Source organism: Xenopus laevis, chromosome 7L, assembly GCF_017654675.1.
Source record: "Xenopus laevis strain J_2021 chromosome 7L, Xenopus_laevis_v10.1, whole genome shotgun sequence".
Lineage (NCBI taxonomy): Eukaryota > Metazoa > Chordata > Amphibia > Anura > Pipidae > Xenopus > Xenopus laevis.
The window spans coordinates 17,562,083-17,588,516 of NC_054383.1; the positions used below are offsets into that span (position 1 = coordinate 17,562,083).

Here is a 26,434-nt window from a genome sequence, read left to right on the forward strand (position 1 = left end):
AGTCTCGTTTATTACAAATCTTTCACGGTGACTTTCAGGAACAAGTCCTGTTATGTGGAAATTGTTTAAAAGGAAGATATTTGACAGTTGCTTATTATCTATTTGTTTCCCTTAAATTGGTTCCTTCGAGTCTGCCAATCCATTGACAGACCAGTGTGGGGGGAAAAGGTGAGCAGCTGTATGATCCCCATGCATTTAAACTTACATATAAGTACAATTTAAAAAGGGGGGTTGATCAATGACATTCCCTGGTTCCATATTGTATTAGTCATTTTGCATCGGTACAAATCCAGAATTGAATCCAGGATTCAGTTCAGTAGTCTGACTTTTTCAGGAGGATTCGGGGAATCCTAATGTTGGGCCGAACCAAATCATTTAAACTACATGACTTTTCATCACATGAACAGGAAGTAAAAAGTTTTTTAACAGTATACTACAAGCACGGTTCTCTTTCATCCTTCCTGACCCTGATTTACATATGCAAATTAGGATTTGGTTCGGGATTTGGCCGAATCGAATACGGAAGATTCTGGATTTTTGCCAAATGATTCACGTTATTTGTGATTTTCCCGAATCCCAAAATAGTGGATTTGGTGCATTCCTATTAAAAAACAAACAAACAAACAGATGTTTTAGTTACAAGTCATAAGTTACCATACCATGTTAAGGTTAACCCCACATGGTGGTCTTAACTATTTACCTCCCTGCATGGTTGCACTTTTTGGGTAAAGTGTCACCTTGTTTGTCTTAGAATCAGAGTGAAGAATGACAATCATATTTCATAGTCCAAGCAACCAATTAATTATTTGGTGTTTTTGCCCATTTTAATAATTCAAAAAACACTCAAAACAATTAACATGACGACCAACTGCAGGTAGTGTAGAGACAACTTACACAGATCAATCAGGTAGCTCTTCAACCACATTTCCGGCTCATATGTGCTCTTGGCAAATGTGCTCAAGGAAGGTATAGGTATGGGATCCGTTATCCGGAAACCTGTTATCCAGAAGGCTCTGAATTGCATAGGCTGTATTCCATAGACTCCATTTTATCCAAATAATGCAGTTTTTTTTTTTTTTAAAGGATTTGCTTTTTCTCTGTAATAATAAAACAGGACCTTGTACTTGATCCAAACTAAGATACAATTAATCCTTATTGGAAGCAAAACCAGCCTATTGGGGTTATTTAATGTTTACATGATTTTCTAGTAGAATTAAGGTATGAAGATCCAATTTATGGAAAGATTCATTATCCATAACACCCCAGGTCCCAAGCATTCTGGATAACAGGTCCCATACCTGTACGAATTGGAAATCTAGCCCTGTCAAGAGCAAACATGGGGTCACACATGGTATGAACACAGTTCTATTGTTCATGCAAAAATCACAAACAATTGGAATAGTGGGAAGTGAAAAGGAGATGCAGCTCCTCTTATTCCTTATCTGCCAATGCACCATGCACTGGGCAACATTATGCCACCAGAAGATACATTTTCAACCAATCTATAACCCCAATACATGGATATTGGTTAACAGTTGTGGCCCTCAAGCTTGTACCATTAATCGTCTGAAGCTTCAATTTGTACATTATTGGTACATGCAAGGCCAACTTTAGAATAGCAAAGTCTTTGTTATACTTACCGTAAGACTTTAAGAAAAATGTCCCTTTAAATTTATAGCCAAACCTCAATGCCTTTGCTCTTAAAAACCACCATAGACAATAATTTGGATAATGAGGTTTTGCTTAAAAGTTAAAAAAGGACAACTTCTGGACATGTATAAAATATTAAATTTGTATGTTTAAATCCATTCCTTGGTGAAACTTGTGATCACCGACGGCGAGACAGTTGTTTTAGAACTCGTTCGAGCTTAAATAACATCCCTCCAAAGCTTTCAGCTAAACCTCATTCAGATTTTCTTTGAAAATGCAGCGGTTTTGGGATTACAAATGATAGTTAAGTTGGTTCTGTTTCATACCAAAATGCTAGCAGCGATCAGGATATTGTGCCATTTAAAATCCCTTGATATTTGTTTTTCTTGTGAACTTTAAGGTTAATTCCTGCGTATGGCTTTGGACATAAGACTCTGGGTCAATTTCATTTTCTATCACCATACCCATTTCTTCTCTTTGAGACACGTCATCTGAATAAAAACTACATTGCCATTTTTCTTTGTTTACTTGGCCGGAGTGCAACCCTTTAACCCAATTTGAACTGTTTTCTCCTGATTTCTCAAGAAAAAATAATTATTTTTTAATAAATGAACTTGCTGTGATGTTGGAAATTAACGATAATCAAAGATGACCTATATGTTGCGTTGAACTCATTTCTAGGGTTTGGAATCAAATTATTTCTCATAATATATGATTATTATTTAATGGATGAACTTTCCGTGATACTACTGAATGCAGTTTTCACAACGGAAAATGCTGATTTGCTTAATGGGGTATAATATTTGCTATTTATGGGTTCTGGAATTGACTGGTTTCATTTGCCTGATGGAATCAGTGTTTGATTAGTTGAGTAATTTAATAAATTTTTAGTAAAACTTTTAGTAAATCAAGGAAAAGTAATTAGAAAATGGTTAGATTTGTGTTTAGGTCATAGGCAAGAGAATAAAAATTCCTTGTGACAATTAATAATATTTGAATTAACTAAGGGGGTTATTTATCAAAGTCTGAATTTTTAATGGGAAAAAAACTATGTTTTCATGATTCGTTAAAAGCCCTGATGCTGCGAAAAGTCTGAATCCAAAAATCCGGCTCAGACCTGCCGATGTTGTTTGTAAGTCAATGTGAAAGGTCCCTATCCTATTTGGAAGTTTCTGTAGTCTGCGCTGGTATTAGCACGAAAATCTGACTACATGTATATCAGACTTTTCGGGCAAAAATCTGAAAAAAATTGTGCTTTTCTGGAAAAATCACGAAAAATTTTTACGATATGATTTTACGTATGATTTTTTGGGGGTTTTCCCCTGAAAAGATCAAATTGTGGATTCTAGTTTGGCCAGACTTTTTTTATTTTAAAAATCTGATTTTTTATTTTGATAAAGAACCCCCTATTCCAGAAAGCTCTGAATTACAGAAAGGCCATCTCCCATAGACTCCATTTCATCCAAATAATTCTAATTTTTAAGAATGATTTCCTTTTTTCTTTTTAATAATAAAACAGTACCTTGTACTTGATCCTTATTGGTGGCAAAACCAGCCTATTGGGTTTATTTAATGTTTATATGATTTTCTAGTAGACATATATGAAGATCCAAATCATGGAAAGATCCATTAACCAGTTCCAGTTCCCAAACAGTCTGGATAACAAGGTTGTATACAACCTGCACGGTTTGAAACATTGCCTGAAAAAATGCCCATTGACTTTAATGTGTTTGCCAAATTTCTTGCCTTGGTGAAAATGATCAGACTTGCCCATCACTAGTGACAGTAAAGCCACTGGCCAGTTAATGAATGTGTTTGTTAATTAATCTTATAAAGCTCAGAAAAATCTGTTATCTGGAAAACCCCATATCCCAAGCATTCTTGAAAACGGGTCCCATACCTGTATTGCTCCTTGTTTATCTGAACATTTATCAGACAGTGGTAATGTATGCCAGCCATTTTTTCAATCCATCCCACATCCCTCAAACTGAAAATGACCATTACCCCCGATCCCCTAGACATAAAGGCAGGGCCCCTGTGACCGCATGTTTTTGATTGTTGCACTTTTTGTAACTGGTGTTGGTTTGTGACTTAGCATAGTATGTATACATCCTCAGTATACTGTTCCACAATGTCCGAGTACATTAACCTTATAAATAATAATATATCATGAAAATAATGCACTCTTGACATGGCATGCAATTCATTTTAGTGCAAAAAATAGTGCTGCTGTGTGTGCCATAAGCCTCATCTGTACAATGCAACTGTATCGTACCTTCTATTCTACCAGTAAAAACAGTTATAGAGACTCAACCTCTACAAATGTGTCCGTTATTGTGTAAAGCCCTAGTTGTTGTAGGCATGACAGGTTCACTTAAATCAAGAAGTTGTCTATTTATAACATGACTAACAATACCCCAACCTTTTCCTGAAAGCACAATAGTGACCTTTCTGCTCTCACTTTTATTACCAGTGAACTTATTATTTTTTTTGCAGGTAATGGTGGGGTCTCCTATGCAGAAGGTTTCCAAATTGCTCTGGTGTGTTTCACAAAGATAATAGAGTAGGATCCTTTGAGTTCGGGGGGGGGGGCGGGGCAAGAAGTGCTTCCTGCGATTGTAGAAGTGTTAGCACTTCCTGTTCCGAATATTAGAACTTGAAATGTAAACTTTATGTATTGTCTCTAAATGTGACGTGTTTATGTAGACTTTATTCCTGGTACTCTGCCCAGGGTGAGCTGTGATAAAATCTATATATGGTGTTTCACAAAAGAAAAAAAAAATTATATATATATATATATATATATATATATATATATATATATATATATATATATATTTTTTTTTTTTTTTTTTTTTTTTTTTTTTTACTTAAAGACTGTTTAAGCCCTGAAGCAACGAAATGCCAAAGTGCCCTTTTCATTTGACTAATGGAAATATTAATTTTAACGGATCATTATGTCTGCCTTGCTTTGTTTCCCTAGTGATTAGGAAGATTTTATTAACACACCTTCATTGCTATAAGGTTGTTTGACTGTGACCCTCTTTATCATTTTATCATTTCCCATAGACCTCATTTAAGAACGCACCCGCTAGTATGGATGTTTAATATGGAAACACCTTGCTGCACCTGTTGAAACCCTTCAGTACAGGTATCAAATATTTGTACAATCAAATTGTTGCGTCTATGGCCAGCTTTACACTGGGATTTTTCATATTTAAATGCATTATAAAAGATGGGACCTTAAGTCTATAGGAGACGGTGTACCTGTAATCCGGGGCTTTGTGAATAACGAATTTCCAGATAACAGATCCCGTACCTGTAGTAAGAGTTAAGCACAGAGTTAAGTTCACTTTTTAGTCTGTGGTTATAAATATATTCTCTTTTTAATGCCCAGATTTTCAGACACACTGTACTAAATATTAGGGGGCTACAAAAATACAATGCAGTAAACAGAATGAAGCCAAGAAGCACTGACAGGCATTTCACAGCATATACGGCACATTGTATAATAAAGTATTCTACAGATGTCCCAGCAAACATTTTAAAATGAAATTCTCTCAAAGCATTTAGAGCACTCTGCAGAACTGTGTGTGTCCTGTGGCATATTGATTAAGACTGGATTTACACCAAAAATCTTCCTAGATTGCTTATTTAGAAACATTAATTGAACCCTTGCTAGATTGGATGTGCTTGATGCAAGAGAATCTTCTGCTCACTTCTGGGATATCATTTTCTACAGTTTTGACTGATTGTGAAATATTATCCGCTAAGACATGTTATCCTTTATAACGGCAGAGAACTCAGTGCAGGGAAGTAAAGGCATGAAAATAAAGTAACTAATATCCAATATGAAGAATGGCAAGCTGAATGTTATCTCAAAATAATGTGTGTTCTTATTTTACCTTCCCGCATATGAGGTTCACCTTCAGCAGAGGTACCGTTTTTTTTTTTGAAATGGCAAATTGCATTGTATATTTAACCAAAATATCTGTAGAGGTGACAGAGCATGATGCATTCATTTTCCTTGATTTTTGTACTGAAGGAAAGGGCCATCATGAATAATTCAAAAATAATGCTGAGACTGTTAAGATTTAGTAGTGGAGACTAGAGGTCATCACAGTTGGGAGAATTGAGGTAGGTGAGTATTGCTATTCTGCGATCTTTGAATCTCAAGGTGACATCATTATTATTTCTCTATATCTATAATGTGGCGCCGCAACCAACTTATTGCAGTGCTTCTCGTGTAGGGGAGAAAGATCAATTACATTCAGACCTCAAAATGTGAACTATAAGCATAGAGTCCAATAAAGCTGTCATTAACAGTCACCACAATTTTAGTTGCATACTTCCAGGTCAAGCTGTTTTAAAAATGATAACTGACATTGAAAGGTTGAATAAAGCGCAGAGCCGCTCCAACGGGAGCAATTCTGTAACCAAACAAGCGAGAGTCTCTTTTATTAAATCACATGGTAATTTCTCTGCCGTCGGATCTTCTATTGGCCCTTAAATTGCTTCCAAACAGAACCATTGTATATTGTTTAAGTAGGTAATGCAGACCAGACATACTTGTGTTTCTGTTACAGTCGGTCTGCTGCCTTTTTTTTTTAACAAAATAGACAGTTTGGGCGGTTATATATTAAAGCTCCAAATTTTTTTATGACTATTAAGTATTCACCCAGAATATGTTGTTTAGGGACCCATTGTTTAGACAAGTCTGTGACAAGAGGGGTAATGCACTACGTGCAGGGAAGGGTGCAAAATGCAAGAAGAATTGCTGCAGATCTTTGAGCTCCATATTGGAGCTTGTGGATACAGAGTTGCATTTGTTTGGCAGCACTGTTTTCACAAGGGGCAGAAGAGTAGAGGCATCTAGGTGTTCTCCCCCTACTCATCCCCCAACTTGCTTGTCATCCAGACAAACAAGTCAGGGAGCACCAGAGTAGGTGTAGTAATATGTGGGAGGCAGTGGGAATGCCCGCAACCTCACCTGTGGGGACGCCCGCAGTCTTCCTCTTAGCTGGCGTGGTCTTCTTCCGGCACAAGTCCATTCGGGTTTGACGTGCACATCTTTTTCGGCCAGCACGTGACGTCATTGCGCTTGCTGCGCCTCGTCCTTTTGCTTCCTGCCCAACGTAGATCTATTGTCAGAGATTTCCTGGCTGTGCTTATTGTCTTGTTTTCTGTTTTTGATATGTATCTGTCCCTTACCTCTGCTGAATCGCTGCCTGTACCGACCTTTGCCTGTTACTGATTTTTCTTCTGGATCCCGACTCTCACGTTATGGTTCCCTTGTTTGCCCAGAACCCGCTCCTTGGTTCTCTCACTTTAAAACCTGGCGGCATGGCATCTGAGTAGCCAAGGGCTCCTCCCAAAGTGAAAGGCAGCTGTTATAGGCAGAATTGTGAGCCATGACCGGAACCTTGCTGTATATTCTGAATTTTCGAAAACCAAATGTGACAGTAGGGTGCAGTCCAAGTAAACTTTGGAGAAGCCGCACACCAGACACTCCCAAAGGTTCTTATCCTGGTACCCAGTGATAGAGGAATCGGCCGCCTCACAACAAGGGTAAGAAGAATTTCACCGGCACACAGGAGTTGCAGTAGCATGGCAAGCCAGACTCTGGATGAAATTGCTCTTAGAGTACCCCTTAGGGCTCTCACATTTGTGCCCAGGACCTATGTAAAGGACCTCTTATGTCTCCTAAATAAATTACCCCTAGCTTATTTTAATGTACTCCTTTAAGACCTGATGGCTGTTTTTTTCTGAACCCATGGACAGAAGTCTCAAACTCACTGAGGCTGAACTTCTCATCAACTCCCATGCAAGCAATGTTGATTGTTATTGGGGGAAATTTGAAATCTTTGTAAAACATGCTGGAATATCACCTATCAAAGATTACAAGACATTTCTGCAACCACTGCACTTCTAGATCATTGTTGTCCAAGCCTTAATGTGACTCCTCAGGGGATTGTTACAGTCCAAAGACTGTCAAGCAGAGTCTTTGAAATGACATTACAATTTAAATATAATGTGACTCTTGAACATCTAATGGATCGGACCACTATTTGATAATAGTTGGACAGCTGTGCCTTAGATTATGCATTCTTCTTAGTTGGACCCTCTATCAGTTGATCTACTTCTCTGTCTGGTTAAGCCATTGCCTGAGCTTATCAGTTTCTTTGTCTCTATGAAATAATTATGTCAATGCCATGTACAAAACACTGAAACTATAAACTACTCTGTTAATGAAGATTTTTTTTTACCCCCCATATTTCCAATACCCATACTAAGCATTATATAAGGGATTTGACTAATATTTAATTGGAGGGAATCAATCCTGGAATTTGCAAAATCTCCCATCTATAACTAACTACAGTACTTCTAAGTAAACAGCCACTTGAATTACTTAGCGAGATACATGACAGATATAATTAAGAAGGAATAAAATGTGTAACAAATTGGCACCAGTAGCACCGGAATACTGCCGTTAAGGTCCCCTAAGACTGGGTGCCAAGATAATTGCTCTTGTTGCCTTCCCAACACCTTTAATCTGGACTTTAACTACAGATCAGCTACAGAGATACTGTTGAGACAGAGGTGATTCCAAAACCCTTTTCACCTTCATCTTTCAATTAGTGCCATATTTTGCCCTTTTCAGTAGTGTTAAACCAATAAATTCATGACCCTCTCAAGCTCACCGTTGTCATTCTTAATTCTCATAACAGAAAGAATGGCATTAGTAACAAGCACTATCTGCCACAAACACCTATCCTGATCGGGCTGTCACACAAGTGGCATTTGAAATAATTGTCATTTGCTAGTCTTTGGAGATGCTAGATTTTTTTTCCCTTTTTTTGCAGCCCTGTTAGCTATATAGCATTGAGTTCTTCTGAGCGAAAGATGCATTTTATGTTTGCTCGTCATGTTTACCGTGCTAGAATTCTGTTTGACTCACTTCCAATGAGTTATAATTAAATATAATGAAGCCCTACAAGATGTTTAAATCAGTCTACACTGTATTTGCCCAGAGCCTTGATCCCTTCCAAATTGGAATGCTCTAGGAAATCTAAAGTACCAACATCATGTGTTTAATATATTGCAGTAAATTTGCCCAGAACTTGCTATTTGTAATGAATGAAAATACTATTGAACTTCCAAGCTGAGCGTGCTATACTGTGTTTCCAGTTCTGAGATTAATTTTTAATTAATATGTTTTACAGAAAGCCACTAAGGAGTACAAGAGAGATACATATTGGGGCCTGCTATTAATTTTGTAGCTTGCTGACAAAGTGAAAGCACAGTGCTTGTTTTTTTATGCATTTTACTGTAAAATTATCCCATTTTAATATGCCTTAGTAAAAAGGACAGTAGCAGATAGGAATGGTAACTATCCGTACTTCCTTAAGTCATTTATTTGCTCACGTGTGCTTATATTCAAATGGAATTAAAGAATAAGTAATTAATAGAAAAATATGGGTAATTCAAAGAGTGTGCTTCCTCTAATTTACCAACTCAACTGCTGTCATAAAAGAGATGTTATTTTCACCATTATTGAAAATGTCATGTCCACTGCAGTATAGCAGCACTATATAGCTTTCCCCATTCTCACAGGTCCCTGTGCTTACCTGCTGCTTTTTTTATCCAGCATAAGGAGCAGTGCGCAAACAGGTTTGGACAAAAGTGGTCTTTCAACGAGCACTAGGGGATGTGCTTTTTTTGCCCCTTAGTGCTCTTGAACTTCTGTTTAAAGTCTATTTTAATGACCTCTACTTCAAACATTTGAAATTATACCCACTACTAGGCAAGACTAGTGACAAGTGGGATTGCTGCTTTTCAATCGCATAAAAGTTTGTGAAACCTGTTTTATAGATTTGCAATAGCATATGCAATCCCCTACATTGTTAGAGGAGCTCCTTCTCACTATGCTACAACTGTTCTTCGTAGAAAAAAAGGCTTGCATGTTGGCAATTTCTCCCAAACATGACATCCGTACAGCTCCTTAGATAGACAGGCTGATGGCTGGGAGGGATTCTGATCTAACTGAAGTGGAAGGCTTTTTCAGCAAATCAGAATGTTTTTGTTTTTTTTACGGAAAGTCTAATCCCCAGTTAGCCACATATTATGAGGGGTCATTTATGAAGGGTTAGGAGCACATGCAGAAGCTCTTAGGGCAGTTTGAGCCTTAAAGGAGAACTAAACCCCTACCCTACATAGACCCCCTCCCTCCTCCCCCCAGCCTAAGTGTTACCCCTAGCAATTGCCCCTAACGTTTTACTTACCCCTCAGTGCAGATCCAGGCATTGGAGTCCGCAGGCGCCATATTCAGCCGATTTGGTTAATGAGACCGGCGCTTCTGCAAAATTCGTGAGTTTCGGCGCATGCGCAGTTGTCACGAAACAGAAGATTGCTCCAACTGCACATGCGCCACCACGCGGGTCTCATTCCGAAGAGAAGAAGATGGCACCCATCTGCACCGTGGGGTAAGTAAAATGTTAGGGGCATTTGCCCGGGTAACACTTAGGCTGGGGGGAGGAGGGAGGGGGGTCTATGTAGGGTAGGGGTTAAGTTCTCCTTTGAGGCTCAAACTGCCCTAAGAGCTTCTGCATGTGCTCCTAACCCTTCATAAATGACCCCTCATAATATGTGGCTAACTGGGGATTAGACTTTCCTGAAAAAAAAAAAAAAACATTCTGATTTGCTGAAAAAGCCTTCCACTTCAGTTGGATCAGAGTCCCTCCCAGCCATCAGCCTGTCTATCTAAGGAGCTGTACGGATGTCATGTTTGGGTGGAGGAGGGGGTCTATGTAGGGCAGGGGAGTAGGAGTTTTTTAACGTTAGGGTTGAATTCTCCTTTAATGCCTAACATAAACAGGTGGTAAATACAGGGATTAGGACCTTGAGCTCCCAGCACGCAAAGTATGGAGATGCCAGGGGGGTTCCAACGTGCCTCCTGTGCGTAGCACTTACAAACGCTGGCACCACTCATTCAGACAGACACAACTTTTTTTGGCAAAATAGTTAATTGGTTAATCCCACCACACAAGCAGATATCATCCAAACTGGTATACAAATGCTGATACTTCATCTAACATCTGCTTGTGTCTATCCAGTTTAAGGCTGAAAAGGATCCATCTTTCAAGAAACTTATCCTCAATAGCTATGAATTAAATTATTTGTCACACATGAAATAAAATCTATCTTGCTATGTTTTTATACATGTTTTTATAATGTACTATATAATATTTTTGTTATTGTGGTAGTTTACTGTTTGTGTCTACCTGGAGAAGTCAAGGTGCTGAATCATAGCAGATTTGTTTATGGGGTCTTTACTGATTTATTACCGTTTCTTCTATTCTCTACATATTTTTGAGCAGCATTATAAAATAGATTGGTATGAATAATGTAATGAGGCTATCAGTTAGGTTTTTCAGCTTTATTATTAGTTTGTACTGTTCAAAGAAAAGCAAAATCAATATTAAAAAAAGGAACCCGTGTAAGCACATTATGTTTCCTATGTATGGTTTTACATGCAGCTTCTATCCTTGGTCTATTTTTTGAACTCCATTTGAAATCCTGGCACAAAATGGTTGCCAGTAACCTTAAAATAAAATAAAGCTTTCACCGCCTTACAACTTTATAAATATTGTTGAGTATGCAAGTTGAGTTATTTAAGGCAAATCACGTTTGCATGGCCCCTTAAGAGGTTAACATATTCTTAGGCAAAATATGTTGTGTCTGTCTGAATAGACCCCGTGAATATCATTTAAATATTTCTTGCCTGGGGCAAATTGTGCTTGGTGTGGTTGCATTTAAATGAATAAATTCATTATAAATATGTGTTAGGGGAAAGTTATATGTTGACCTCAAACATTTCTCAAATGCAGAGTAGTGGGGGTCCCACCTACAAGCTGCCCCAATTTCCGCTATCATTAATCACATTGCTGTTTTTGGTGACAGGATTTTCAAGTTGTTTCATTTATAATAATAACAAAAAAAATAATTTAATGTAGCTATAGAAGAAGAACAGGTAGTAGCAAAATAACCTTATATTTAAAGCTTCCAGATACAATCAACTATAATTATTACTTGAACTATAAGTAACAAAGCAATTAAAGGGCCTTTCAATCTTATATCCAATATATATTAGTCATACCCGCAATTTCTTCATTTTTAAGATACTGTATTATTATTTTTCTCAACATTACTCTTTTATGGGTAAACTCCTTGATATGACCTTTTCTAAACTCATGCAGTATTCCTTGTAATGGGAAAATATATCCTGCATTTTTATGTAGGTTGCCTCATTAAATAAGATATATTATTCAGGGTGCCTTAACAATGTTGTTAAAGACTGCTTGAGACAACCGCAGAGAGAATCCCTTGAAAGAGATGTTTTGGGGTTCAGAAGTAGAACTGATAGACAAGTGACCCTGAAACTTGCATTCACAGAGAACATTGATGTTTCTCAAATACCATGTACCTCAACGGGGCAGAAATGAAAAAATAATTTTCAAGTCTTTTTTCCACATTTGCGAAAACCTGAAATGTCTCCTTATTTCTGGAAAAAAACATTCAACTCAAACACTTGATTAAAACATAACAAAACAACTTTAACTCTGTGAAATAACATTATAGCCTTCATTCTACCCTTCGAGGCTCATTTATTGAATTTTGAATTCATGTGAATTGTTTTAAATTCAAATATACTCACAATTCGACTGGGAGGTTATTTAAGAAAAATGTTGAATGTCTAATATTCGATCGAATGGTTCTGTCCTTAAAATTTGAATTGTATTCGATTTGATTCATACGAATCGAGTTTTCTCGAATGTCTTCAAATGGCTCAACGGACCTCTGCCATTGACTTGTACATGAACTTGGCAGGTTTTAGGTGGTGAATATTTGAATTAGGACTGTTGCCATGGTTATAGTTATACATATTGTAGATAAAGTGATAAATCTCACATTTGAATTTACATTCAAATAGGGGGATTAAAATTTGAATGTGTAAATTTTTAAATTCAAAAATTTGAATTCAAATTTACTATTTGACCCTTGATAAATCGGCCCCTTCAAGTTTATAGTGACTGTTGTACTTATTTAATGAGGTTGATATACAGTAGCATTTGGTTAAATGGAAGGGGTACCCACTAAAGGGTCAGGTTCCATTGTTTAGAACACAACCTATGTACCTGGAGAAACTACTGTTTTAAAGAGAGATCTTTGGATGACCTCTTAGTACTTTTCTTTGGGAGAACAAGGCCTAAAGTGGAATTTTTGCCCCTTTTGCCACGAAACAATGGTCTCAAGAGCATGTCCCCTTCCAGGTTTATTTTGGTTTATATTTAAGAATGTAAAAGTTAGGTGTAATAGTCAAAATATTAAAAATGTTGAGGTTTGTTTAAGGTGGTGGTGATTGTTGACAATTTTAGTTTTATCTTCTTTGCATCAGGTGGATAAATCTGAACAGAGTTTTTCAATTCTGTGATGATTGCAGGGATCAGCATGGGCACAAGGTCCTCATCTGCTTGCTAAAAGGCAAATATGTTATATCCACTATGGAGAAGACCAGTCAATTTTTCTGGCAGCAAGGATTTTGCTTGGATAAAAAATGTCTTATAGGAAGAAGAGTTTACGTTGATATTGTTTGGGATTTGTATCTTTTATCTGTGCTAATTAAGTCTCTAAAGACCTAAGGCCTAATTTATCATGCACAAACTGCAAAAACCATGATCAAATTGATATGGTTCTTTACCTACAATGCACAATTTTCTTTTGATCATTCCAGAGAGTAAAAAATGTGAGCCTGGTAGTACATAGCCCACATTGATCTCAAGCTGCTACCACCAAAGGACAGTGCATGACCCAAGCATGGGTATCCACCTGCAGACCTTTTACAATAGGCTGGTTTTGCTTCCAATAAGGATTAATTGTATCTTAGTTGGGATCAAGTACAAGGTCCTGTTTTATTATTACAGAGAAAAAGGAAATAATTTTTTGTTAAAAATGGATAAAATGGAGTCTTCGGGGTAAATTTATCAAAGAGTGAAGTTCCTCCACTAGAGTGAAATTCCGCAGCTCACAATTCATTTCAGTGGGATTTTGAAAGGCATATTTATCATGGGTGAAAGTGAAAGTTCACCCTTTTATAAATACGCCTTTAAAAATCCCATAGAAATGAATGGAAAGTGGCGGAATTTCACTCTAGTGGCGGAACTTCACTATTAACTTCACTCTTTGATAAATATACCCCTATGGGAGATGGTCTTTCCATAATTCAGAGCTTTCTGGATAATGGGTTTCCTGATAACAAATCCCATAATTGTACTTGTATTTTACAATTGGGGTATTTTTTTTCTACTGGGATCCCAGATGCATTTAGCCTTTCAGTAGCACTCCTGCCTTCTGGTTCTTCCATGGCCTTTTGGTGTCTGAAAAATGCTCAGCGCCTTCTGTTTGTTCGTAAATGTGCAGTTGATGTATGCTGGGCAGCAAGTTTAAATTGAAGGTTCATTTATTTTGTATCTCCTGTGCTTTCCTGCTTTGATGCATTGTTTATTATTTTGTTAGCAAGTTCCAGAACAAGGACTTTTCAAGACTGAAAAGGGGAAATAAAAATGTTTCAATAAAAAAAAAATGTTTATAGCTTTATCAATATGATTTAAAACAAATTGTGTTTTTTAAGACAAAAAAAAAAAATGTCAGTGTCAGGGCAACTAAATAAGAATATCAGCCATTAGTCACCTATTTAATAAGTAATTCACATTACTCCTTGCCAATGGCATTCTCAGAATCAATTGCAGAATTCAACAGAATGGATTTCATAAACTTGAAAACATACATTTATTTGTAATCTCCCTGCTTGCACTCAGCTGAACAATAAAAAAGCAATAAACGTAATAAAATGCCCAAGTGATCAGAAATGTCTCTAGGAATGACAGCGCTGTATGAAGGTTATAAATTTTCTCATAGATGCGCGACATTGTCAGCTAATTTTTATGAAAAGCCCATCACAGAGCAGTGTATCAAAAATTGTGATCAGCTATAAGTCACCAATCAAGTTCTAAATGCACATTCAAGTTGAAATGTTCACCATGCACTAACTTTTTATTGTATTGTTGCAAGTGTTCCCATATAGCAAATGAGAAACAAGTGAATTCTTTGCATGAATTCAAGCCAAGTCTATGAATGTTCTTCCTTTTACATCAATGGCAAAGGGGTATAGAACAAGCACGTGTAGTACGTAGGTGGCCGGTTCACTCCAGGTTGAACTCAGACACGAGTAACAAAATAATTTTGATTTGATACACTCATGATTTCTCAGGAACACTTCTCAAACTTTTCCAGTTAGTGGTATAACTTTGAAGACACTTGACTGTCCAGATATTAGAAGAAAAGGAAGCACACTTAAAGCAATTGCAGTGTAACCAAAGTACCTCCAAATGTTTTGCAGAGAAACACCAAACATTTCAAGGGGTTTTCGACAGTGGTATAGTGATAGTTAACTATACCACTGTCGAAAAAGGGGTAAAGTCCTTGAAATGTTTGGTTGTTCTCCTCAATAAAACACTTGGAGGAACTTTGGCTTCACCTCAATTGCCGTAAGTGTGCTTCCTTGTTTTTTCTACTATCTGAGCTCATGCACAACTCCTACCTGCCAATATGCAAAGAATTATACATTGACAAGAGCACCATAAATTTATATAAAGGGCATGGAATTCTGTCCCAATCCAGCTGTGCCCACATATCCACCATACTGTATTACAAGAGCTGTTTCAGCATGAAGCTCACCAGTGTTAATCTGCAATGTGTTACGATTGGTATCCCGAACCTAGAACAAACCCCTAGGTCCCGGTCACGGCTCAGTCTTCTGCCTGTAGCAGCCACCTGTTGCAGCTTCAGGGGGAGACCTCCAGGTCTTAATATTAGAGGACCCAGGGAAGAGTTCTAGGCAAGCAAGGGAACCGAACGTTAAACTGACTGGGAGAACCAGGAACGTAGTCGAGGTCACAGGCTGGGTCATTACACCATGTGAGCTGAGCAGAACAATAACAGTTGGCGGTAGTGAAACGGGCTGTGCAGTACAAAACAGGAGTCAGAAGCGTCACAGGCCGGGCCAAAATTCATAAGGTTATCAGGATCCTAGACAATGGTCAGAATTCAGGCAGGGGTCAAAGACAGACAGGACTTGGTCAAAACAGACAGGGTCAAACACTAGTATACACACAGAGAATCGCACCCAGGAACTAATAAATTGACCTTTATGTTGGGCAAAGAAAACTACACAGAAAGACCTTTAAATATTTGAATTTTGCACTGCTGATGACTTCACTTTCCGCAATTTCCAGGTAAATCCGGAACAGTCAAGCGCCGCAAACCCTGAAGTATGCTCATTCAAGGAGCCAGCGCCAACGAAGACAGACACAGCGGGCATCCCCGTCACACCCCCATTAGACCACCAGGGTGAGTCCTCACATAATGATATTGTCCTAACTGTTAGGGTCAGATGGGTTATACTCTCAGGGAACCTTAGTTCTGGTGAGTACAAGCTAGTGTCAGCTTAGACATCTAATTGTATCCCACCAACATCCACAAGGCCATTGGACACATATAGCCCACACTGGAAACTGCCAGCACACTCACTCACTGTCACCCACAGTCTTACGGCCAGCACCTCAATGCAAAGATTTGGATTAAATTGAACAATCCAAATCATAGCATGGGTAACATTTCAGTGTTCTCTATTTATAAAGAAAAAGTGGCTCCTGTCCAGTTTAATGTTATCTCTCCCAACCCCTGCTCCTTTAGAATACTGACATTACTAAAATCCAAATGATAAAAAATATACATACATATATGCTGATTTTAGTTTAATAGCTTATGGCTACTTTTAATACATTTCACTAGCCATGATGTATATGTTTTCTGTAGAATACCAGGTTAATTGGACACATTACAATAACACAGCTGTCTGTTTACACAAACTTATCCCCCCCCCCTTCTCTTCCCTTTCCATAGGAATTCATTGTGTGTCATTTATTTTCACCTATTTTGCTCCAGGAATCCAGGTTACAGAAACTGTATTGCAAAACTAATTTCACCACTCTGCCAACAGCATCCTGGGGATAACAGAGACAGCTGCTGGCATTCTGAATATACCAGACAAATAACAGCCACAAAGCTTTGCATCTTCTGAGGTTCCACTCAATTGTTATTGGTACTGAGAGTAACTGAAGCAAAGGGAATCTCAGGGTGAAATGATGTAGTTACCTTAAAGCATGCTGTTTGCATTGGCTGTGCAACTATATGTCGGCGAGTAGTATAGCCAGCCGGTAAATGATAAACAACACTTTTTATTCAAGATATAAACAAAACTGGAGGGGAAATTCTTGCATCTGCTCTTGTGTTTGTTGCACATTTACATTTTCTTGAATAAAATCGCCACTTGGCAATTATAAATGTGATTATTCAACCATACAATAATTTATCTGGGCATATTTTCAAAGTAATTGAAACAAATTAGCTTAAGGAATAGCCATGTATATACCTTGTCAAGCCATCTAGGGGCAATCTGGACTTGTGTGTTAGAAAACATTGGTCTCCAAAGATTTGTACCTTCCTGAGAGCTGGGCTCTGCTCTAGGGAAGAACAAGATCCAGCTACTAATGTGACTGAACGTGAAAGGGCTAAAGGGGCCAGCATAAAGCCTTCACCGGCGCTGAGAGAATATTCGTACAGCGGCTCTGGGGTTTCCAAGCCAATCTGAGCTTTCAAACTTCTCCGATTTGCCTAGGATTGATCCTTTGAGTGAGTTCTGTTTTCCACTCTATGTAACAAGATGTTATAGCATTCCAGAAAGATGTTTTTGTATAAGAGAGTGATATTTTCGTTTGGATCAAGGTACTGTTTTATTATTACAGAGAAAAAGGAAATAATTTTTAAAAATTTGGCTAAAATTGGGACATGGCCTTTCCATAATTCAGAGCTTTTCGTACAGCGGCTCTGGGGTTTCCAAGCCAATCTGAGCTTTCAAACTTCTCCGATTTGCCTAGGATTGATCCTTTGAGTGAGTTCTGTTTTCCACTCTATGGGGCAAATTCACTAAGATTCGTAGTTGCGCCAGAGTATGCTTCGCCGCACTTCGCCAGGCGTATTTTCGCCAGCACTACGCAAATTCACTAAAATCCAAAGTTGCGCTCAGGGGAAGCATAAGGTTGCGAAGTTGCACTAGCGTTAATTCGCCAAGCAAAGCGAAGTTACGCTAGCGATGCTTAATTTGCAAACGACGCCAAATTCAAGTCACAATGGAGGTATATGTAGCAGCACTACACAAGACTGGGAAACCTACAAAACAGCAAATAAAATGTTTATTTTGCCCTTCACATGTGCCCACTGTATAGTTGAGGTTCCATGAGTTAGGAAATGGGGGGAGGAGGGTAGCCCCAAAAAAATGTTAAATCTTTTTCAGCCTATCACCCATAAAAAAAGAAAAATGCCAGCGTTTTTTGGGACTTAGAAAATTTTTTAACTTTTTTTGAAGCAATCCCTATCTACTCTATTGCACTTCGCCTAGTCTGAGGTGGCGAAGGAAGTCTGGTGTAAAAGGTAGCGTTCAGAAAAATTTGCGCGTCGGTGAATTTGCGTAGTTATGTCCGTTGCGCAAATTCGCCAGGCGTAAGGGTGCGAAGTAACACTAGTGAATTTACGCCAGTGTCCGTTAGTGAATCGGCGAATTAACGAAAATGCGCTACGCTAGTGAATTAACGCTAGCGGTAGGCGCTACGTGAATTTGCCCCTATGTAACAAGATGTTATAGCATTTCAGAAAGATGTTTTTGTATAAGAGAGTGATGTGCTACAGTTCTTCTAAAACACTCCTGTGGTTCCATCTTTGAAAGGTTATTTAGAAATCTAAAATAGAAAACAAAAGTGGGAGAAAAGACAATTCCTGCTCCAGAGACCCGACAGAAAATGAGAATCTAGAAAAAGAACCGTTCATTTACTTCTGCATAAGATAGTAATGAAGATAGATAGACTTCAAAGTAAAAGTACAGCTAATTTAACTTTTATTTCTGCTTCATTAGACGCGTCCCATTTAAAGGCCATTCTTAATCAAAACAAAACAATCATTTGAAAATGTAAATAAGTAATATATTGTGATTTATTCTAAGCAGTCTTGTATTTATGTATAAAATGGGATGTGTATTCAAGAGTACACTGTAATGCATAGGGGAATCTATTCCGTTAAATGCAGTTTGGAAGTTATGTTGCTTTCCAAAAGTTCTGCATTTTACATATGCAAGATCCGGTATGGGATTTGTTATCCAGAATGCTTGGGTTTTCCAGATAATGGATCTTTCTGTAATTTGGATCTTTATACATTAAGGGGCAGATTTACTAAGCTCGAGTGAATAATTTGAATGGGAAAAAAAAATCGAATTTCAAAGTATTTTTTTGGGTACTTCGACCATCGAATTGGTCAAATTTGATCGAATTTGATCGAATCGAATGATTCAAACGATTCAAAGTAAAAATTGTTTGACTATTTGACCATTCGATAATCGAAGTGCTGTCTCTTTAAAAAAATACTTTGACTTCATACTTCGCCACTTTAAACCTACCAAGGTGCAGTGTTAGCCTATGGGGACATTCCCCAGCAGTTTTCTAAGTTTTTTTTGGTCGAATAAAAATCCTTTGATCGATCACATAAATACTTTGACTTCATACTTCGCCACTTTAAACCTACCAAGGTGCAGTGTTAGCCTATGGGGACATTCCCCAGCAGTTTTATAAGTTTTTTTTGGTCAAATAAAAATCCTTTGAACGATCGCTTAAATTGTTTGAATCGTTCGATTCAAACGATTTCATCGTTGGATCGAATGATTTTTATTTGATCATTTGATCGAAGCTTTGTGCTAAAATCCTTCGAATTCGAACGGTTTTACTTCGACCTTTGATAAATCTGCCCCTAAGTCTACTAGAAAATAGTGTAAACATTGAGGGACGAATTTCGAGGGGTTAAATCCCTCGAAATTCGAGTGGGGAATAGAATCGAATAGGGAATTTGGGTGAATTTACGCGCTGGCGAATAGTTGAATGGGCGAATATTCGCCCGGCGAATAGTCACACGATCGGATATTCGATCAAAGGATTTTCATTTGATCGAATGATCGATCGAATGCCTTTTTATTCGATCAAAAACTTAGAAAAGAAGCCTATGGGACTTTCTCATAGGCTTTTAAAGGAGAAGGAAAGCTACAGAGGCATTTTATTGCCAATAGATTAGCTGCAATAGTACAAGCTAGAATGCTATATTTATTCTGTAGAATGTTTTACCATACCTAAGTAAAAAGCTCTTGAAACTCTCTGTTTGTTTAGAATAGGAGCTGCAGTATTAATGTGCTGTGACATCACTTCCTGCCTGAGTCTCTCCCTGCTCTGGGCTCAGATTACAGTAGAGAAGGGAGGGGTGGGGGGAGAGGAGAGGAGCAAATTGAGCATGCTCTTGCCCAGGGCAATGAGGTTTAAGCTGAAGGCAGGAAGTCTGATACAGATGCCCATGTGTACACAATAGAAGGAAAGAAATGCAGTATTTCTTTTGACAGGGGACTCAGAGCAACATTACTTTGGGGGTTTACTGGTATATTTAGATGGGCCTTTCTGATAAGGCTTACTTAGTTTTAACCTTTCCTTCTCCTTTAAAGCAATTCAGTAGGTTTAATCTGGCGAAGTAGGCAGTCGAAAGATTTTTAAAAGAGACAGTACTTCGACTATCGAATGGGCGAATAGTCGCAGCGTTTTTTCGCTCGATCTATTCGAATCATTCTACTCAGGCGAATTTACGCCAATTCGATAGTCGATGGGCACAAAAAACTACTCGAAATTCCTTCTATTCATTCACCCGAGCTTGGTGAATGTGCCCCTCTAAATAAACCCAATAGGCTGGTTTTGCTTCCATTTAGGATTAATTATATCTTAGTTGGGATCAAGCTCAAGGTTGTGTTTTATTATTACAGAGAAATAGGAAATAATTTTTAAAAATCTGGATTATATGAATAAAATGGAGATGGCCTTTCCGTAATTCTGAGCTTTCTGGATAATAGGTTTCCGGATAACAGGTCCCATACCTGTACATGAAACTAAGAGAATAACAAAAACACGATGACAATTCCGGATAGTCTGATATCTAGGTACCGTATTCATTATCGTCTGAACTGGTTGACGGTTTTCAGTTAAGGGCTAATGTGCAAAAGATGTTTTGGTGTAAAGATGCATCAAACACACACACACATCTGCATCATTTGAAGGACTTTCATACAGATGGTGATTGGTATCTAGTATTCATTGTTGTTGATGAAATAAACTCAACTGCTTAGAAATATAGCAAAAATCATTCTAAAGGTGATCTAGGCTTCCCTCTGCTATCACCAAATCTGCAAGATTAAGGCTGTATACGGTATATGCTGTATAAGGCTGCCATATACAAGCTGACCCCTGTTGGTACCTGTCCAATCAGCCCCAGGTTCAATAGTTGGATACTGTATGAAGGGCCATACATAGTATGTTCACCTTTCTGATTTTCACAATTTTTTTGATTATTTTACCAGATTTTCAAGATTTGTTTCGGATTTTTCATCCGATTTTCATGAATTTTTCACTGAAAACTCTGAAAATGTCGGAGTATTGCACAAAACCGAGCGCACGTCAAAAAATCATTGGGACTTCTCCCATTGACTTATATGCAACCTTGACAGTTCTGAGACGCCGGATTTTCAGATTCTGACTTTTTTTCATTCTCATGGTTTAATACATTCCAAAAAATTCATGATTTTTTTTAAATTTCCAATTTTTGTATTTGGAGTTTAGTCAAATAACCCCCCCTAGAGTCCCATTTATTAAAGGTCGAAGAAAAACAAAATCAAAAAACCCAGAAAGTCTGAATGGCTAAAAAGAAAGTCCACAAGGATCAGTGCAGCTCCAATTAGCTTCTATGGGACCTTTGACTGCTTTTACTTGGAGAAGTTTTGTATTAGAGTTTTTCAAAGTTTTTACACTTAATAAATCTCTAATTTTAAGGAGCTGATTTACTAAAACTAAAAGGTAACTTAAGTCCTTTCCATGAATTGAACTACTTTATCAATAATTTTTCTCTAAAAAAAATCGAAGCAGTAAAATGTCACCACAAAATCAAGTGTTAATTCATAATGTGAGATTGACAATCAAAAAACTGGATTTTATCAAATTTTCAATGCGAAAACTCAACTTTTTTTGGAATATCATACGAAAGCCCTGTCTTTTTTCAATTTATACAGTGCAGATCACAATGTCATAAACAACTTCAGGGACATCTGCCATTGACTTCTACATGATCTCAACTGTTTTTTCCATTAAAAATTGTTTTACCTTTTAAAACCTCAACCAGGAAAAAACGAGGTTTATACAATGGGCCCATTAGAGTTTGAGAATTTAAAAAAAAGAAAAAAAAATTTAGAGAAAAAATATGATTTATAAAAAAAAAAAAAGAAATCTGACTGATTGTAAATGGGCCCCATAGTGAAATGTGTCCTGTATGATATTATCAGTACGTGTATGGCCAGTTTTAACCATCACAAAGATTTTTGAAAGTTCTATATAATACAAGTTAAATTAATTCTTAATACAAGTTGATCCTGGAACTGGTTCTTTTGCCCTTTTTAGAGTCAGGAAAGAATTGTTTTCCCCTCTGAGGCAAACTAGAGGTGGTGTAGTGTTGTATTAGAAGGGTAGAGTTGTTTATTGTTTCAAAGGCTAGAAAATATTGTTTTTAAAAACCAGCCGTAGTACAATGCTTATTATTTTGTTTTGATCAATTCTAATGATAAAATCCTGTTTAGTGCTTTAACCCGAATTACAGAAACAGCTTATGAGTAACAAGGTATCGTATGTTCACATTCCCAACTCTTCATGCCTAGGCATGGTAGTTGTAACACATATTTATTCCCATGCCCCTTCCTTGCTTTCTACCTCAAAACAGTGTTCTTGGTTGCTTAAAGTACCTGGTTTCATACATTATTGGGATGTCTACTCATCCTCAGTGTCATCTTAAGCCTATTAAGACTCACTAGAAAACCTTATAATACATCCAAGGTCCATTCACTGATGGTGTCCCTTTGCTTTTATTTGAACGAGTTCAAATCTGGCATAAGGCCAAAGTAACAGACCACATTAGACAACAGTGTGCTGAAGCCATCTGCTCTGCATTCCACTCCAAACAGTATCACAGCATGAGCAGTTGCTCATTATTGCCTGCTTGGTTCCTCTTAAAACTTCCAAGCTCCTCATAATCCTGGGAGTCTCTAGGGATGGGAATTGGACCAGAACTGAAAGCCCTGGGTCTCTCATAGACCACCTGAACATTTAACAGGAAGGAGATGATCATCTCAAAATACCTACCCACATTTTAGAGTTTATTAATTAAACTCACAAAATTTTCACCAGATATTATTAAATGGTATTTTCAGATGTGATATGATGCTGTGTAAATGCTAAGACTAATAACTGTGCACATACATGACCTCCCTCCCTTTGTTCTTTCTGTACCTTCTACAAATGTTAAAGAATAAGTAGAAAAACATACTATGTATTAGCTTTTGCTTCAGATCTTATAACTACTTTACACATCAATACAAGTAAACATGATTGTTTTCTATTAATTACTTGACTTGAAACTTGAAAAGTTTATTAAATTACCTCTTAGTAGAGCCTAAACCAGAGATCCTAATTGGACAATGTAATAAAATGCAAAATGTGTTCACCAGATTGTTTAACCTACAGCCAATAACCCACCATTGCCATTTACTGGTCAACTACTGCAATAACATTATTAGATGGGTGCAGATTTTGAACCTAGTTAGTATCACAGAAAATATTTAATGGCAAAAAATATGCCCAGATGTTTTTTATGTTTCGATTCATATTACTTCTAATAAATACTAAGAGGGTACTACAGTATGTGTCCTTAAATCTCATTACAACGTCTTGACATATTCTTATCTATCAATTTGACAGGATAATTAACCATATGTATGGAAGAGTTACTATTTATTAGTAAAGGTTAATTGTCCCTTATTTTCTGAAAATTCAAGTCAATGTTATATTTATAAACAATGCAATCATTTTAAAGTGTTTGCTCATAGAGGGCAGATCAAAGATATTAGGAATGAGTGCTTTTGCATATTGAACTAAATATTACAGTTGTTCATCTCTGTTTTTTGGGCTGTCATAATGCAAGGGTCATAGAATGTAGCTAGTTGAAATTGCATCATGTTTGAAATATATCAACAGATATTCTTCCTACAAATTTTAAAGCTCTACAATAGAACCAAACGTGAGTATAAGTGCCTTTTCATGGCATCTCAAAGTAAATCTGACTTGTAAATAATATATGCCACAATATGTACAAACTATAAAGAAGTATCTCTTGTGAACAGCAACATTCACCTGTATAAATAAATGCAAAAGAATCAAAATCAGAACAATCTCAGAAGCATACATACATGCCTGTTCTGAGTCAGTACCAACTAGAAAACAAGCTAAAATAGGTTAAAGGACTATTATACCTGCTATACACAAACATGCACGTTTCTTGCAGAGGCTGAATTTATAATTACTGTGCACTGTACAGTATGTCTTATTTATCCCTTTAAGGGCCTATCATTGTTTACCTTAAAGGGAAACTCCACACAAACATAACTTAAGCTTTTTGAAAAATATGCAGACTTTTTATGATTTTTAATGGTTTGAAACCAAGCCCCCTGCTTTCCTGCTGATCTGTCTGACTGCTTTGCTGAGCTGGCTGACTACTGTTACTTTCTATCAACAGCCTTCTGTACTCAATCTGCATCCTCCAAACCCCACAATTCCTTGCACATGTGATTTCAATAAGAAAAGGAACATCTCAGTGCAATGGATTGTGGGTTATGTAGTTCCTGCATGCTGTCTGTAAGCCGTGGAGAAGTTGTTACAGTTTGTAACATCAGTGTTTAGTCTAGGGATGCACTGAATCCACGATTTGGGATTCAGCCGAATCCCCGAATCCTTCGCGAAAGCGGGATTCAGATTTGGCGTAATCCTTGTGCCTGGCCAAACCGAATCCGAACCCTAATTTGCATATGTAAATTAGGAGTAGGATAGGAAAAAATGGAAAAAAAACCTTCTTTTGTGATGAAAAGTCATGTGATTTAACTACCTGCTCCTAATTTACATATGCAAATTAGGATTCAGATTCGGTTTGGCCAGGCACAAGGATTACGCCAAATCTGAATCCCGCTGAAAAAGGCCGAATCCCGAACCAAATCCTGGATTTGGTGCATCCCTAGTTTAGTCCCTAAAGAAGAGAAGAACTGTTAAACAGCTGGATTTCAGCATAGAAAATAGCATTTATTCATACTTTTTGAGGAAACCAATAACTGTGATTTATTAGGGGTTTCTGTGTTATGTGGGCCTCTATCAAATTTTGGTTTGGAAGCCAGCGTTCCCCATTAACATTTAAAATATATAGAGAATCTGCATGCCTGTTATATGTTGGTCTCAATAAATCCCATTATTTTTATATGATGGTGGTGATGCAAAATCTGAGTTCTCAGACCTTTAACTATGCATGCCTAAAGTTGTCCAAAATGAACTGCCCTTCGTGCCTTGTGTTTGGAATTTTCCCAGCCACCTATGAAAACATTAGCAAAGGTGGCGCTAACTTTGTGCCCACAGTAGTCTCACGTTTATGGAGATTAGTTGGTGAAGACTAGCATGACAGATATTCAGTGCAAAAATTACAGTATTTCCGAAGCTCTGATTATTCTACTCTTGCATATGCAGACACGCTGATATAGAAGTTGCTTTATTGCTCATGAAGTTTAAAAAACATCATTTAATTTAAAAAACAAATGCCATACCTAGTTACTTGAGCTATTATATTGTTTGACACTGTAGCCAATAGAGATTGATAGTCATTGAAAGATAAAGCCTGCTGACATTTTCCATTACTCTAGGTATGACCCATCACCCATTTTAGAATCTTCTTTACCCATGAAACTGAAGGGGTGGCAGCCACATATGTGATGTCCCCAGGCCTGGATTTGTGGCAAGGCCCGAGCCTAGGGCGGCACAATTTCAGGCACCATCTGCCAATGCCCTGAGGACTGGAGCGGAAGGATCGTGGCCAGCCTAGAGGCACTGTAAAGAGAAATCCAGCCCTGGATGTCTCCCTGGGTTATAAACAAATTTCCCATATTCAACAACCAACCTGTGGGGGGAGATAGAAGGATGGAATCTTGACTGCTTATCTGACAACAGTCTGAAATTTCATTTTATTTATGTTTCACTGTTTCATTTAATGCTACATGGTACAACGGTAATAATTATGTTTACATAAAATATGACATACATATGTGAAACAAATAGCAGTGTGATTGTTTCAATATAAATCTGACAATTCTGACAATTCAGAGACAATTGCATCAAACTCAACAAATAATAGATCAGATCCATATCCGTCATGCGATGATTGGAATCCTGACTTAAATCAGTCAACTATCTTATTAGCCTGGTTTACATAGTAGAAATTCTGATTTGCATATTCAATTTTTGTATCACTTGTCAGCACAGCTGACAATTATCCATGCATAACTATACAGTAATTAGAAGCTAATTAGGTTTTTTGTTTTTATTTTCGAAATTCAAATTGTTTACATTTTACCAAAATGTTAATATCTTTCTTACCAAAAAGAAATTTTGATGAGCAATTC

The 26,434-nt window shown here is 37.5% G+C and overlaps 1 long non-coding RNA gene across 1 annotated transcript in view; it reads left to right on the forward strand.

Moving 5' to 3' along the window:
* LOC108696115 overlaps positions 1-17,060 on the forward strand; it is a 40,090-nt gene extending 23,030 nt beyond the window's left edge. The window contains exons 2-4 of the long non-coding RNA XR_005962413.1: positions 4,720-4,801; positions 16,002-16,116; positions 16,672-17,060. This is a non-coding gene — a long non-coding RNA (uncharacterized LOC108696115). The remainder of the gene's footprint in view (positions 1-4,719; positions 4,802-16,001; positions 16,117-16,671) is intronic.
* The last annotated feature ends 9,374 nt before the right edge of the window (positions 17,061-26,434 follow it).